This window comes from Saccopteryx bilineata, chromosome 1 (assembly GCF_036850765.1).
Source record: "Saccopteryx bilineata isolate mSacBil1 chromosome 1, mSacBil1_pri_phased_curated, whole genome shotgun sequence".
NCBI classification, from domain to species: domain Eukaryota; kingdom Metazoa; phylum Chordata; class Mammalia; order Chiroptera; family Emballonuridae; genus Saccopteryx; species Saccopteryx bilineata.
In genome coordinates, this window is record NC_089490.1 from 238,902,801 (window position 1) to 238,917,225 (window position 14,425).

Here is a 14,425-nt window from a genome sequence, read left to right on the forward strand (position 1 = left end):
TTGCTTGGAGTATTGTTTTCCAGCCTTTCACTTTGAATTTGTTTTTATCCTTGTTACTTAGATGAGTTTCCTGTAGGCAGCATACAGTTGGATTTTCTTTTTTAATCCATTCTGCTACTCTGTGCCTTTTATTGGTGAGTTTAATCCGTTTACATTTAGTGTAATTATTGATACTTGTGAGTTCCCTATTGCCATTTTATATCTTGCTTTCTGTTAGTTTTGTGTCTTGTTTGATCCTTCTCTTTCGTTTTTCTATCTTTTGTTTTTATTTGGTTGTATTCCATACATCTTTCCTCTGTTGCTATCTTTTTTATCTCATGTGCTTCTGTGGTGGTTTTTTCAATGGTGGTTACCTTTGAGTAATGAAAAGGGTCCCTACCCTATTCATCGTAGTGAACTATTTTGTGAGTACTTTTGCACTCCATCGTCCTTTGCTACTGTTAATCTCCATCTTCTCCCCCTCTTTCGTTTTGTTGTTGTCACAGTTTAAATTTGGTTTTATTGTGTTCTTCTTGGAGCTTTTACTTGTGGCTCTGTTTTTTTTTTGTTCTTTGTATCTGATTGGAGAACCCCCTTTAGTAATTCCTGGAGTGGGGGTTTTCTGATGATAAATTCCCTCATCTTTTCTGTATCTGTGAATGTTTTTATTTCTCCTTCATATTTGAAGCATAGCTTTGATGGGTATAGTATTCGTGGCTGAAAGTTCCTCTCTTTCAGGACTTTAAATATTGGGGTCCACTCTCTTCTAGCTTGTAGAGTTTTTGCTGAGAAATCTGATGATAATCTAATGGGCCTTCCTTTATATGTTGTATTCTTCTTTTCCCTGGCTGCCTTGAGAATTTTTTCTTTGCTGTTGGTTTATGTCAATTTCATTATGATATGCCTTGGAGTAGGTTTGTTGGGGTTCAGAAAAGTCGGAGTTCCAAAACAGAATTTTAAACGGTTGCATACTAGGGTTCTCCAGAATGATGCATTATGTATTTTTATATGTTTATAGATATGAAAACCATTTTCAAAGGTTACTTACATTTAGGTAACTTTTAATTTTATATTTTAAAAATAACAAATATTTAATGGTAAAAATGATATAAAGTAGTTTTATATTTATAGAAATAGTTTACACCAGTTACACAGCAAAAAGTAACAATGATGGGCAAATGTGACACTGTTCCTCTGATCAGGACTGTTTGCAGTTTCCATGGTGACATCCTACAGTTTGTTTTCTCTCATTCTTTCAAAGGATGGATTACCCCACACACCTGTAGATCAATATTGACTTGCCTTGTCCAGTGTTTGAATGGCTAATGCAGGGGTCCCCAAACTTTTTACACAGGGGGCCAGTTCACTGTCCCTCAGACCATTGGAGTGCCGCCACATACAGTGCTCCTCTCACTGACCACCAATGAAATAGGTGCCCCTTCCTGAAGTGTGGCGGGGGCTGGATAAACGGCCTCAGGGGGCTGTAGTTTGGGGACGCCTGGGCTAATGCATTCAAAGCTTCCTGCCCTGACTTTTAAGAACAGTCACTTCATCAAGTGTTTATACATGCCTCTTATTTTTGCCCCCTCCACCCCCCTGCCCTGATTCTCAAGCTTGAGAAGTGATGCTGTTTTATCTTGCAAGGTGTTATTTTGGGTTCCCCTCATCCTACCTCATTCTGCCTTTGCATGGAAAAACTGATTGGACAGTGTGAACATCTCCATGGTTTGAAATGGGAAATAGAATATCTCCATGGTTTGAGTTTGAATCCAGTGGCTGAAGAATGGAGGTCTTCTAGGCTGGTGGGTGATCCTGGCCTGTTGTCCTCCGGACAAAGCTTGTGATTTTCAGCCTGGTTTTGGTTTGCAGTGGTGTAACCCTGAATCTGGTTGGCTTCATGCCAAATAGGTTGAACATTCATGGTGCCATTAAACTGCTCAAGAAATAATAATGGAGGTATTTTGATGAACATTTCCACCACTGAGTAGACAGTTGGTGTGGGAAAAGAATTGAAGACTTGTATGCTTTAGGCTAATGGTAATCAACCTGGTCCCTACCACCCACTAGTGGGTGTTCCAGCTTTCATAGTGTGCAGGAGCAGAGCAACCAAAGTATAAATAAAAAGATAGCTTTAACTGTAGTAAGTTGTTTTATAAAGATTTATTCTGCCAAACTTAGTGAAAATCTGACATAAAGTACTTGGTAAGTAATTATTATTATATGCTTTAACTTGCTGTAACTGTTTTATAAATTTTATAAAGTTAAGTTACTTCCCTACTTTATAAATCACCGTTACTGTGGAACTGGTGGGCGGTTAGAAAATTTTACTACTAACAGAGATACAAAAGTGGGCGGTAGGTATAAAAAAGTTGACTACCCCTGCTTTAGGCAATCCAGGCTTAAGGATGAGCAAACACCTCCCGTGTTGACTTTGTCAGACCTGCACTTAGGGACCTGCAGCCAAAGAGTCGCCTCTTAGTGCAGCTACGCAGAAATCCTAGACACAAACAGACGTACTTCTAACTCCCATTCTGCTTCCTCACTAGGAAACTGACAGCTTCATCAACGGTTTCGCAGGCCGGAATGGAGTTCATGCATCCCAGGAATGAAGAGAGGAGTCACATGAGGTACAAGGGGAGCAGGATTAGGAGGAGCTCTTGGTGATTGCCCCACTTCGTAGTGTGATATCAGACATTGGTAACATCCCCTTTTCAGGGTAAATGGCGTGCACACAGAATATTCCAGACTAATTCCGAAGATCATTTCACTATTTTGATTAATCTTTGGGATTTGATGATGGTGTCATCACAGTCTGTTAGTACAGATATTCAAAAGGGGGTCAAGAAACCTCACTGAAAATGCCAGTATGGCTGAGGACAGTGTCCCTCCTCCCCCAGTGGAATGACCTCCCAGTCTGGCATTCCCGCCAACAATGGGGTGTCCAGATGTGAAAAGGGAAATTGTTTCTGAGTCTATTTCCTTCATTGCTTTGACTTCTTGCCCACTGCATAATGGCCCTCTGGCTTTTCTACGAGAGACAAAAAGCATAAATTCAGCTGGATTCTGTTGACCAAAGGAAGCTATGATATAACCCTAAACTTTAGCTCATTGTACTTTCTTTCCTATTGAACAACTGATACAAAATATTGCATTTCCATACATTAAAAAAACCCACCTATATAATGCATTGAAATGTTTTCTCAGTTTTCTAACTACTAGAACAATAGCTGGGAAATAGCCACCATGAGGTTGCCACAGTTTCCACCGAAAAGCCATTTTCTCTAAGTACCATCATGTCAGATACTAGCAGTATGATGTGAGGATGCAACCCAGGCTGATCAGAATGTTTTCTTTGGAGGTTCATCTGTGTGACCTGTTATGGTGAAACGCACGGAGCCATTCAGGTGAAGATGGAGCTTTCTAATATTCTCTGTGGGTGTTCTCAAAGCAAGAGAAAGATTTATTTTCTGACATGGCATGGTGACCACAGCCAGGGCAGACAGAAAGTGACCTCCCTTGGGTCGTCCACCGTCTGCACTTTGACTTCCTCCTCTTGGCCGGGGTTAGTCCAGACATTTCAACAGCTTGACTAAGCCTCATCACCATCTTACTGCCAAATTCAGTGGCTGCCAATATCACCAGTAGTTTTTTCACATACACATGTTGCCAGCGCTGTGTGTTTGAGTCTGGTCTGACCCTCAGTGGCGAGGATCTTTTTTCAAAGGGGAATTATTTTTAATATTACCTCATCATCCTTCATCAGGAAAAAATGTTTCCAGCCAGCTTCTCTCCTTACCAAGAAGTTGCATTTATACTGAACCTGGGCTTGGTTAGCCTGTGGATTAAAAAACAGTGTTTTGATAATCAACGCTCCCTCTGATTTTTTTTTTTTTAAATTGCGTGGAGCTGGAAAAGCTGTGTGAATAACAAAACAGGGCAACTTGGTGTAAACCGACAGGTTTTGTTTAGTGTAGTGGTCAAATACCAGTTACAGCAAAGTTAATGTGAGAGTGAATGGAAATTAGGTATAAACACTAAATTGCTCCTATAAAAAAAGAACTGTAATTAACGTGTTAATTATTTTGGAGGGAAAAACTAGCAATTTTGGAGGGAGCTTGGTGGGGAGTTGATTGGAAAGGAGTTAAAGCTGGACTCTCAGGTTATGACCCCAGGGCCAGCGGAGTTTTCTTGGCCAGGCCTCTGTTTTTCCATTTATAGTTGCGCCAAGCCAAGGGCCAGTGGCTGGGGACAACATTCCTGTCAACCACACAGGTGGTAAAATGTCACCGAAAGTTCCGTGGATTCAGTTCTGACGGTCTTCACAACCTTGAGAACACTACCCTGACACTTAGCTGTAACTTTGTAGACTTTCAAGGTGAAGAATAGGACAAACTGGTCCAGGTGATTCTAACCCCTTGGGTGCCCTGTCACTGCTACTGATGGGATACTTTCTAGCCAACATCTGTGGCTACGAGGGCTTCTTTCATGAACTCGTTTGGATCTACGTGCCTAGCAGCCAGGTTCAGAAGGAATACTGGTTTCCTTTAGGCCAGGGACATAGAGGATCTGGAGATGAATCAGAAGTTTACTTAAACTGGACTGTTTTATTGACCATCTCCCCACATTTTCTAAAAGGTAGTGTGATAGGTAGATGCCTCGTGTGTTAGCTTGAAATATCTTCACCCTGCGAACACCTGGTTATCTTGTCCTGCAAGGTGTGCCTGTGAATGACTCAAGTGACGCTGCTCTTATTTGACTGATTTCGATTCGGTGTGTGACCTGAGAGGACTTGGTTCAAAAGTTAATGTCACTGGTTTCACCCTGGCTTGTTATTTACCCCTACGTCTTAGTCCACTGGCAAATCATGTTGGCTGTATTTTAGAAATCTGCATTCTGGCCATTCTCATCACTTCTCCTGTTAGCATGGTGGTCCAGGTCATTAGGATCTTCTACCTGACCATTCAAGTGGTCTCCTGTTCTAGCTGTTTCTGTCCTAGTGTGTTCTCCACAGTACAGCTATGCTCCCCCAACCCAAGTCCTATTTGATCCCTGTTGCTGTGACTCTGCATTTCACTGAATAACTTCTAAAAGTGATAAGCTTCTACATGTGTCCCCTTTCCATACCCGCCACCCCCCTCTTCTAATGTCACTTGCTAGTGCTCACCTGTTTTTCACTGGGTTTCAGCTACACTGACCCCTGCTCTCTTGGGCATTTCTCAAACAAGCCACGCCCATGTCCAGCAGGGTCTGTACCTTTGCTGTGAGGGCTCTGCTCCTGGATGGACACGTGGCTCCTTTTCTCGCTTCCTGCTGGTCTCTGCTCCAATGTCAGATAATCGTATTCCAAACAGCATCCTGCCTCCTTGTGTCTCCTTACCCTACTTTATTTTCATATGAATCGCCATTTAACACAATTTGTACTTAAAGCTTATTATTATTCTTATTAATGTCTTTTCTATTGCAATGTAAACCCCAGGAGAGTAGGGACTTCGTACCTTGGTAACAGTTGTACCTTTATTCATGAGAACCCACAGGTTTTTAGTGTAATAATCAAGCAGCATTATCCAGTACATTATCAAGAGCAGTGTCTAGCACATTGATTAATACTTCTTGAGCCGCTGGGATCAAACCTCTCTTCCTGAGATCTAATTTTCTACTGAAAAGAAACTTTCTAAGTCTTAATTCCAGAGCCCTTAACATTATATGTATTTGCGTTATAATTGACTCCTTGGCTCGAATCCCTTTCATAGCGAAGTCAAACTAGTGGAAAGACCCAGGAGCAATAACAACTATGTAATGAGTACCTATAAGCACCTGGCTCTTGAAGCTTAAGCACTTTCCTTTATCTCCTTTAACTCTCACCGCCTAGAGAGAGGTGTTTACTCTACTGTGTTCTCCTGCGGACAAAGAAACTGATACTGGGGAGAGGTGAAATAACTTGCCACCGGGTCACAGAGTTAATTATCTCTGAGCTGGAATAAGAAATCAAGGCGTGGTCAACTCCACAGTGCCTCCTAGCGGTCCCCTCATGTAATGCGTGTCCAGTCGTTGAAGCAGGGAAGGGGCTGGATTCAAACATTCTAAACGTCGCGGCTCCGGTGTTAGGGACCTGGCATACGTTTGTGTGCATATGTTATAATGTATACATAGCCTGCACCCCTAAATTTTAGGTACCAACCAGGCTGTCCACGTTTCGGATATGCCCTGAGAGCCACTGCCTTCCAGGTTAGGATTCTTCCTTTCACGCGGGTTCGTACCACGCACGGGTGCTGGACCCTCCCCCACCCCCAGCCCCCCAGAAAGAGAGAATGGGATCCCAACGGGGACGTGGTCCATTCAGCTCACCGCTCGCAAGGGTCGGGGCATTTAAATATATGTAAACAAAACGCAACTTCTCTAAAAACGGGAGACCCTCTGGGAGACCCCTGGCTCGGAGGGAGGTGGGCCCGAAGGAGGAGGATACGGTTAGGGGAGCAGAAGGACAAGTCCCGTACCGCCAGGCCGGTCAGCACCAGTCCTGTGCGGGGAGGAGCTCCTCCAGGGCTGCCTTGGCTCCAAGGTGAGGCTGCCAGGCACCCTCGGCTCGGCAGGGAGCCGCACGGAGGCCCGCAGAAACCATGGGGAAGAGGACACGCAGCGCCAGGGCGCAGGGGTGGGGGGGCTGGCCAGCCGCACAGGGGGCGTGGCTAGCTGCCGCCCCGCCCTCTCCTCGGGGATGCCGGGATGTTTACACTCCTGACAGCGCCGTCCGCGGGAGGAGGAGCGGGAGCTGCAGGAGAGGATGGGCCGCTGCTAGGCTCGCACTCTGGACGCGCTGCGCCGTGCGAGGTGGGTGGCCGCACCTGCAGCGTCCGCGGGGGCGGCGCGGTGCGAAGTGGCCTGCGGATCCGGGCCCCGCAGCCACAGCCCCCAGCCCAGCAGGCTTTTCCGCGGCGCCCACTGGCCGGGCTGCCTGCCTGCCCCCGAGTCCCTCGTGGGCAGGAGAACAGACGACTTCCAATTTCCTGGTGAGTTGCTGCGGGGTCGCGGGCGCGGGGCCACGCGCGCAGGGGAGCGGGGGAGCTCCGGGCCCCACAACCGGGACGTGCCGCACTCTAGCCGGGTGGTCGGGTCCAGCTTGTGGGCCGTGCGGAAGCTTCACGCCTGCCATCGGTTCCGGCGGCTGTGGCCGCGGTAACTAAGAAACTGCGCGGACACGGCAGGGACTGCAACAGGTCTTTGGTTTCAGGACCTGAGGAACTTGGGCGAAATCCCGCCTCCCGCCGCCCGGCGGGTGGTGATTGGTGGCGCCGGTTATTTATCCGTCACTGATTGGTTAGACCCAGCTGTCAGGATTCGGTCGCCACCAGACCTGGCAGAGTGAAGTTCCGTGGAGAAGGTGGGCGGCATAAAGCCCCCCAGAGTTTTGAGCAGTGCGGGGAGGATGAACGCCTTGTTGAAAGTGAGATTTCGTGGGACTCCAGGAGGGTGAGAAATGTCAGAGAGAGGAATGACCAGGCCCTAGCGAACAATGGTGGTGATGGTGGCAGTGGAAAAGAACGAAATTGAAAACTGAGGCTAAAGCCAGAAACACGAAGGAAGTCCCAAAGGAAAAAGGAGATAGATGGGAGGGCCACATTGCCCAGGACAGTGTCAGGAAGCGAACGCAACCCAGAGCATGTTGCAGCGGGTCGCCCCTTTCCTTACACTGTAGGCCTTGGGGCATGATGTCGCCAACAAATGAATCGTGTTCTCCACAGCCGTAGTCCTTGATAGGGATAAATACTAAGGACATATTTATTTACGGTAATATATGCCCATCCTTGGGCAGTGGTGGTGACGGAGCTGAAAGTTACAGAATGAAATGATTTTCCTGCTCCTTGGAGACTAAGGATGCTAAGGATGTAGTTGAAAAACTCAGGATGCCCCTAGTTTGTTGAGCACTGTGTACCCGTCATAATTACAACCACTGTTTCTAATTCCTCCTCCGAGGGATTTTGAATTTCAAGAAGTGTGCACACTCCCTGCAGGCGACAGCAGTGTCATGTCAGGTTGCATTACAGAATCAAACAGAGTGTACGTCGATAAAATCTGTACAGGAGCTTGAGCTGCTGCGGGTCGGTCGAAGAGTGGCATAGGACTTTCACTCAGAAAGCGTGTGGTACGTTTGGGACAAGCCGACCAACGCTGACCACAATGAGTCATTAACAAGAGATGCAATTAACCCTGCCATGCTTTGGAGCAACTCTTGTTGAATGGACGCGCAGTGTTCTTGGCCATCACTGTTGGCGAAGGCCAGTGCACGTAAGACGGTAAAACGTTAAACTTAGTTATTTTATTTCTCGGGGAAGCTGTCCTCTCTGCTGGCCTCAGGAAGATCCATTCCGCGGCTGGTTCACTGCTCAAACCTCCGCATCCTCTGTTTGGTCCTGGCCTGGGAGCTTGCTGGGGTGGGGGAGAAGAGGAGGAGCTTGAAAACTTTGGGCGGAAACTGTGTGGGGATGGTTGTAGAGGGGCCCATGAAATAAAAGGGCGAAGAAACCCCTTTTGGAAGCTGATTACTTTCTCGCGGGCTCAGGAAGCCCTGAACCCTGGGAAGTGCGGGCCTGAGATTCCGCTCTGAGGCGCGAGGCCCCGCCCTCCGCCACACTGATGCGGTCCACAACCAATGAACTGCGAGGACAGCCCGCCTCTCAGACGGGGGCGGGACTTCCGGCCTCAGGGCGGGGCAGGTGGGGACTGAGAGTCCCTGCTGGAGGGGAGTTTGTGGGTGGTGGTCCGTGCAACCCACCCAGGGCCAGTGAAATTAATTCTATCTGGAACTGAGAGCAGGGAGGCCCCCGTTTCCTCTCACCCCTTGCGCATGTCCCGCCCCCCTCTTCGGCTGCCCCTTTGTCCACCGCTGTAACTGAAACCCGAGGGTCCACAAACTAAGTGTGGCCCCGTGACCTATCGAGCTTTCCCTCTGAAGTTGTCTGGCGTGTCAGGGTCCATCCACAATGTTCAGCAGCGGGCACGTGGGGGTCTTTGCACGATTAGGCTTGTTTGTCAGGCGGGCAGCGAAGACGTGCCCCGGGTGTAGGCAGACTGCCCTGGATGGGAGTCCCTGGCCCCACTACGTATCTCCCCGGTGGGGCGGCAGGAGCCGGGGCAGGCGGCTCGTCCACTCCCGACACAGGAAATCAGTGTCGCGGGTGTGTGCGACCCCAGGAGCAGGTGCTGAGTGTGCAACCCCAGGAGCAGGTGCCAAGTCTGCGCAGCGGAATTGAACTCCCCTCCCCGCCCCTCGAGTGGACAGCTGGGGGCTCCAATGTGTGCAGACATTTCTGCATTCATCTCCAGCATCGTGCATTTATCGAGGTACATTTGCACCTAAACACGTGGGTTGACGTAGCACTAGAGACTTTTACAGCATGTCTAGAACCAAATACTGTTTCCTAGGAGCCTGATCTGCTGTTTCAGAATCTGTCTGTGTAATAGTATTAACATAGTCACCACCATTCCGGGCATTCGTAGAGAAGAGTGGTTTCTGAAAGCAGTTTTGGAAAAGAAGTTGCATAATTAGATAAGTTCCAAAATTCCTTTCAGGTTTTGTTTCCTTTGAGTTTTTTTTTTTTTTAATTAGGTCTTGGTATTTAAAAAATGTGCGGTATAGCTGCAGCTGCACGAAGTACTCCGTCCACATTCCTGGTGCCATAAAAGCAAAAAAACTTGTCTTTTCAGATACTTGCTCAAGAGGTTGCAAGGGTAGGTATTTAGTACCTTATATATATAAGACAGGGGAGCACACTTACTCTGATGCTTGAGGGTGTCTCAAGAATGACCTGTGTGATTATCATTTGCTCTGAATTCATTTGTTAGCATTTCTATCAATATGTAGCAAGGTGTTTAACAAATGTTCGTTCATACTTTTGAATATTTCAGTTTAGCTCCTCTTTCATTTTTGTAGGGCATATGGGTGAACAATGTTATATAATTGCAATCAAATGTATTTATTTGCAGGATACAATGGGAGTTGAGAATTTTTAAACTAATAAACTAATGGAGATAATAAACATAAAACTAATGGAGAACTATTCACTCAGTTACAAAACTTCTAAACTGTTGACTCCTTTTTTTGGTGATTAATAGTTGGGTTATCCCTATGTGTTATGTATCTTCACAATTTCTTTTTTATTCTGAAGAAAACAATGTTTTTCATGGTTTTTAGTGAGCAGTGGGAAGAGGACAGACAGGTGGTCATGAAGCATTCCTTAACTTTGAGCAGTGTAACTTCTTTTTTTAACCTTTGTCAAAATAACAACTTGCTCATACTATACATATTTTCATAATGAGTTTATACAATAAACTATTTTGTAATAGTTATATAGAGTTAATCAGAACAGTATATGAGGACTTATTTAATTGGCCTATAGAAATACATATATGTGTGTGTGTGTGTATGTATATATCAGCGGTTCTCAACCTGTGGGTCGCAACCCCGGCAGGGGTCGAACGACCAAAACACAGGGGTTGCCTAAAAAAAATATGTATTTTCCAATGGCTTTAGGCGACCCCTGTGTTTTGGTCGTTCAACCCCCGGCGGGGTCGCGACCCACAGGTTGAGAACCGCTGGTATATATATATTAGAAATTATATATATATCATCTGTTACCTAATGGAAATGGACCTTTCGGTTAATCTTGCCAGGGTTTTTTTTGTTGCTAATCAGTATAAGTACTAGTAAGTAGTTCAGGGCACACTTCTTATTTCAGGTTGCTTTTACCTATTTCTCTATTCCGAGGTGTACACACTTCTTTCTAAAGGGTAGATAGTAAATACTTCTGGCCTTGTGAGTCATGTGGTCTCTTGTCGTGGCTACTGCATTGTAGCCGTGGGCAGTGAGTGTCCAAACCAATGGGTGTGGGTGTGTTGAAGAAAACTTGATGAATAAAAGAGGCTGGAGGGTCACCCCTGCTTTCGAAGACAATACCAAAGGTCTAAGCAGGACTTGAGGCCAGCGATACTCGGGTTGATGTGGCTTTCCTGCAGCTGTGTTTTATAGCTGATTGGGTCCTCAGACTCTCGTGACAATCTCTTGATTTTCTGCAGTCCCCTCAGAGGAATGCCCAGTCCTTCATTCTCAAATTTTGTGTTCCATCTCAGAGGCTTCCTAAATATAGGAACTTCTTCTAGATCCACTCACCATTTGAGGGTTTCCCAGCCTTCTTTGCGTGGGAGGGACCCCATCACCGTCCTGTGACAGTGATTGACGGTGCACCTCTCTCCAGCTTCCTCCTCACCAGACCACGATGCGCTCTGGTGCCAGGCATCTATTTTCACCTGACTGACCGATAACACTAACAGGAATGAGTTTTGGTGGTTTAGCCGTTTTCAGTGTGAACCTCCCACATTAGCTGCCTTCCTTCCTTTTAGAGGAAATTTTGGGCATGAGCGAGAGGGCAGACAGATTTTATTTTTCTTTTAAAAACAGTTGACTTAGTCTTTTATAAAATACTACTTTTCCATTAAGAAAAGGAATACTGGGAAGGGCCTGTGCCAGTGGGGAGGGCCACAGTCAGCGTGTATACCACGCCCACCCCATTGTCTTACTCTGGGGCCCCAGTCCAGCGGTCTTCTCTGTCCCCCATGGGATGAGGAATCTCAGTATGCTCCATGCTCGTCTCAGACCTTAGTTTTCCCAGCTCAGGTGAGAATGCTTTGATGAGAAGATAGAGCATCTTTGTAAGGTGTGGTACTGGGCTCAGTGAGTGTTTTTCATATCACCCATTTCTCTATTCCAAAGACCTTCCGTGGTGTGGACACATGATTCTACTTCTTCTGATGACCCGCTTGTTATCCTCTCTGCCTGGGCCAGCTGGGTCTGGGCCAGCTGGGTCTGGGCAGGCCCTACCCGGCTCTCCTCACTTCACGTTCTCGGCTTCCTCTGTGTGCTCTGATTTCCATATTCATAATTTAGTGGTTTCCACATTTTAGTCAATGTGTTTATAATTTTTTGGGAGGGATGACAGGGAGAGGCAGTAATCTTTAGTTTCTCAGGTAGGAAAAAACCAGAAGTTGAGGGGGGGCTATATTTTAGACAGCATAAGTTGGGAGTTGCAAAAATATTCCTAAATACCTTTTCTAATGGCAAAATTAAAAATAGTCTTTCTAGTATGCTTATAACTCTGTGTTTTCATTGTTAAAATATTGTCCTCATTGTTAGGTTCAGGTCCAGGGCCCCCCACCAAATGCCTTGGCTAGCCAGGCTGAACTTGGGTGACTTGGCAGGAGGGCAGTTCCCATAGCTCTCCACCGGAGCAATCCTGATCGATGTCTTCCTGCCCCCTCCTCGGCATTCTGCCAGTTAGTCATGTCCCCTTCACTTACTGAACATTCTGTTCCTTAGTCAGCACCCCCCACACAAAAACAATTGTTTAAAGGCCACAGGTAACAGAACTTTCCCCCTGCAGCAGGAATTACCATCAAACCCCATTCTGTATCGCACGAGGCTTACATTCCTCTCACTGCCGAAGCCACAAGGGTCTCAGCCCATCTGTTCTTAGATGCATAACTAAATTTCCTATAAAACTCCTCAGGCCTTGTGCATCCCTCCTTAAGTGACCTAGCACTCATATTCTCATATTTACCTGGGAAATTGCTCCAGTTTTTATTGTGGTTGTAACCATAACAAGACCCACATCATTTCTCTTATGTTATGATTGGGAAAATTAAATAATGTGCTTATGAAAAATTCTTATGCTTCTAAAATGTAAGGCATTGCATATCTTTCATTGCCTTTTATATCTGGCTGCTGGCTGCTGTAGTAAAATAATGTGACATGTTTGCATACTGTCACAAAGGCACCATGGACAATAGTTCATGTATTTTAGGCAAATACTTATTCCTTATTCCTAACAGTTTATGTCTAGGCGTGGTGTGTTATCCAACAAACATGGGTAAATTGAAAGGTATTTATTATACAAGAAGAATGCTTACTGATGGATTTGGTTTTATGGAGAGGAATTTATGTTCTCTTCTCAATATCTAATAGCAACCTACAAACTCAGGCCTTTTGCTTTCTTCACTGTCTTTGGTGTCAGAACTCATGTAGAATAGTGTGGTGGCAGGTAGGCTATTCAGTGAAAACTGGCATTTAAAAAATATTTTCAATATATAACTAAAACAAAGTCTTAATAAACTTTCTACATTTGGTAAATATTCTGATTGTTGAATGGCATTTGTTTTCATCTTCACTTTGTCATCTTATGACCTAGAATGTTTACCTGTCAGCTGCTAATAAAGAGTTGTGTTTCACTAGGCAGTTCTCCCATGACTCTTCTCATCACTCTCTTTTTTAATTAGGAAGGAATTTATTACACACTGTTTAATGGCTGGCAGGGAATTTTAGCTCCCTGCAAAGTTTCCCAAAACCAGGCAGGGGAGTGCTGCCTCTTCTGTGATGGGAGAGACGCTAGCCAGCCCACTGCATTTTGGGGGCCCCAGAACCATGCCTGGACTGCGGTGGTTTAGGCAGTGGATGTGATAGGTCCTCGCCTTTAACATCTGGATTAGTGTCCTAGGGCTGCCCCAGCTGGTCAACACAAAGTGACCAGCTTAAAACAATAGAGATTTATTGTCTCATACTTCTTTCTTTCTTTCTCTTTCTTTCTTTTTCTTTTTTTTTTTCTTTTTTCTTTTTCTTCTTTCTTTTTTTCTTTTTTCTTTCTTTCTTCTTTCTTTCTTTTTGTACTTAGTGAGGGGCAGGGAGGCAGAGACAGACTCCCGCATATTCTCAAGTGGGGATCTTACCTGTCAAGCCCACTAGGAGCAATTCTCTGCCATCTGGGGCTGTTGCTCTGTTGCAACAGGAGCCATTTTAGTGCCTGAGGAGAGGCCATGGAGCCATCCTCAGCGCCCGGGGCCAACTCACTCCAATCAAGCCATGGCTGCAGGAGGGGAGGAGAGAGAGAGAGAGAGAGAGAGAGAGAGAGGGAGAGAGAGAGAGAGAGAGAGAAGTGAGGAGGGAGAGGGGTGGAGAAGCAGATGGGTGCTTCTCCTGTGTACCCTGATTGGGAATCAAACCTGGAACATTCACATGCCAGGCTCATGCTCTATCCTGAGCCAACGAGCCAGGGCCAGTCTCATCCTTCTTGAAGGTCAGGAATCAAAAGTCAAGATGTCCATAAAGATGTCCATAGAGAATGTGTTCCATGTCTGTCTTTTAGCCTCTGGCATGGGCAGTCACCCCTGGTGTTCCTTGTCTCTCCCATCTCTGCCTACATTCCGGTGTTCTTCTTGTGTGACTCTGTCTGTCTATCCTCCTCCTCTTCCTCCTAAACTCACACTGGGTTAGGACTGCCATATGACCTCTTCTTTACCTCTGATCACTCTTACACTTAAAATTTAAAGTCCATACCTATCCTTTCAGATCTTTCCCATACTAAAGGTTTTTAGATTTCTGATCTTTTTGTTGTGAACAAAGTAT

The 14,425-nt window shown here is 45.9% G+C and overlaps 1 protein-coding gene across 2 annotated transcripts in view; it reads left to right on the top strand.

Annotated features, from left to right (window-relative positions):
* The first annotated feature begins 6,688 nt into the window (after positions 1-6,688).
* NEK7 (NIMA related kinase 7) overlaps positions 6,689-14,425 on the top strand; it is a 100,607-nt gene continuing 92,870 nt past the window's right edge. The window contains exon 1 of one of the 2 annotated variants that reach the window (XM_066238617.1): positions 6,689-6,807. The gene's annotated coding sequence lies outside the window, so the exon portion shown is untranslated. Of the gene's footprint in view, positions 6,987-14,425 lie in introns of both variants that reach the window. The other variant, XM_066238609.1, reaches the window with a different exon arrangement.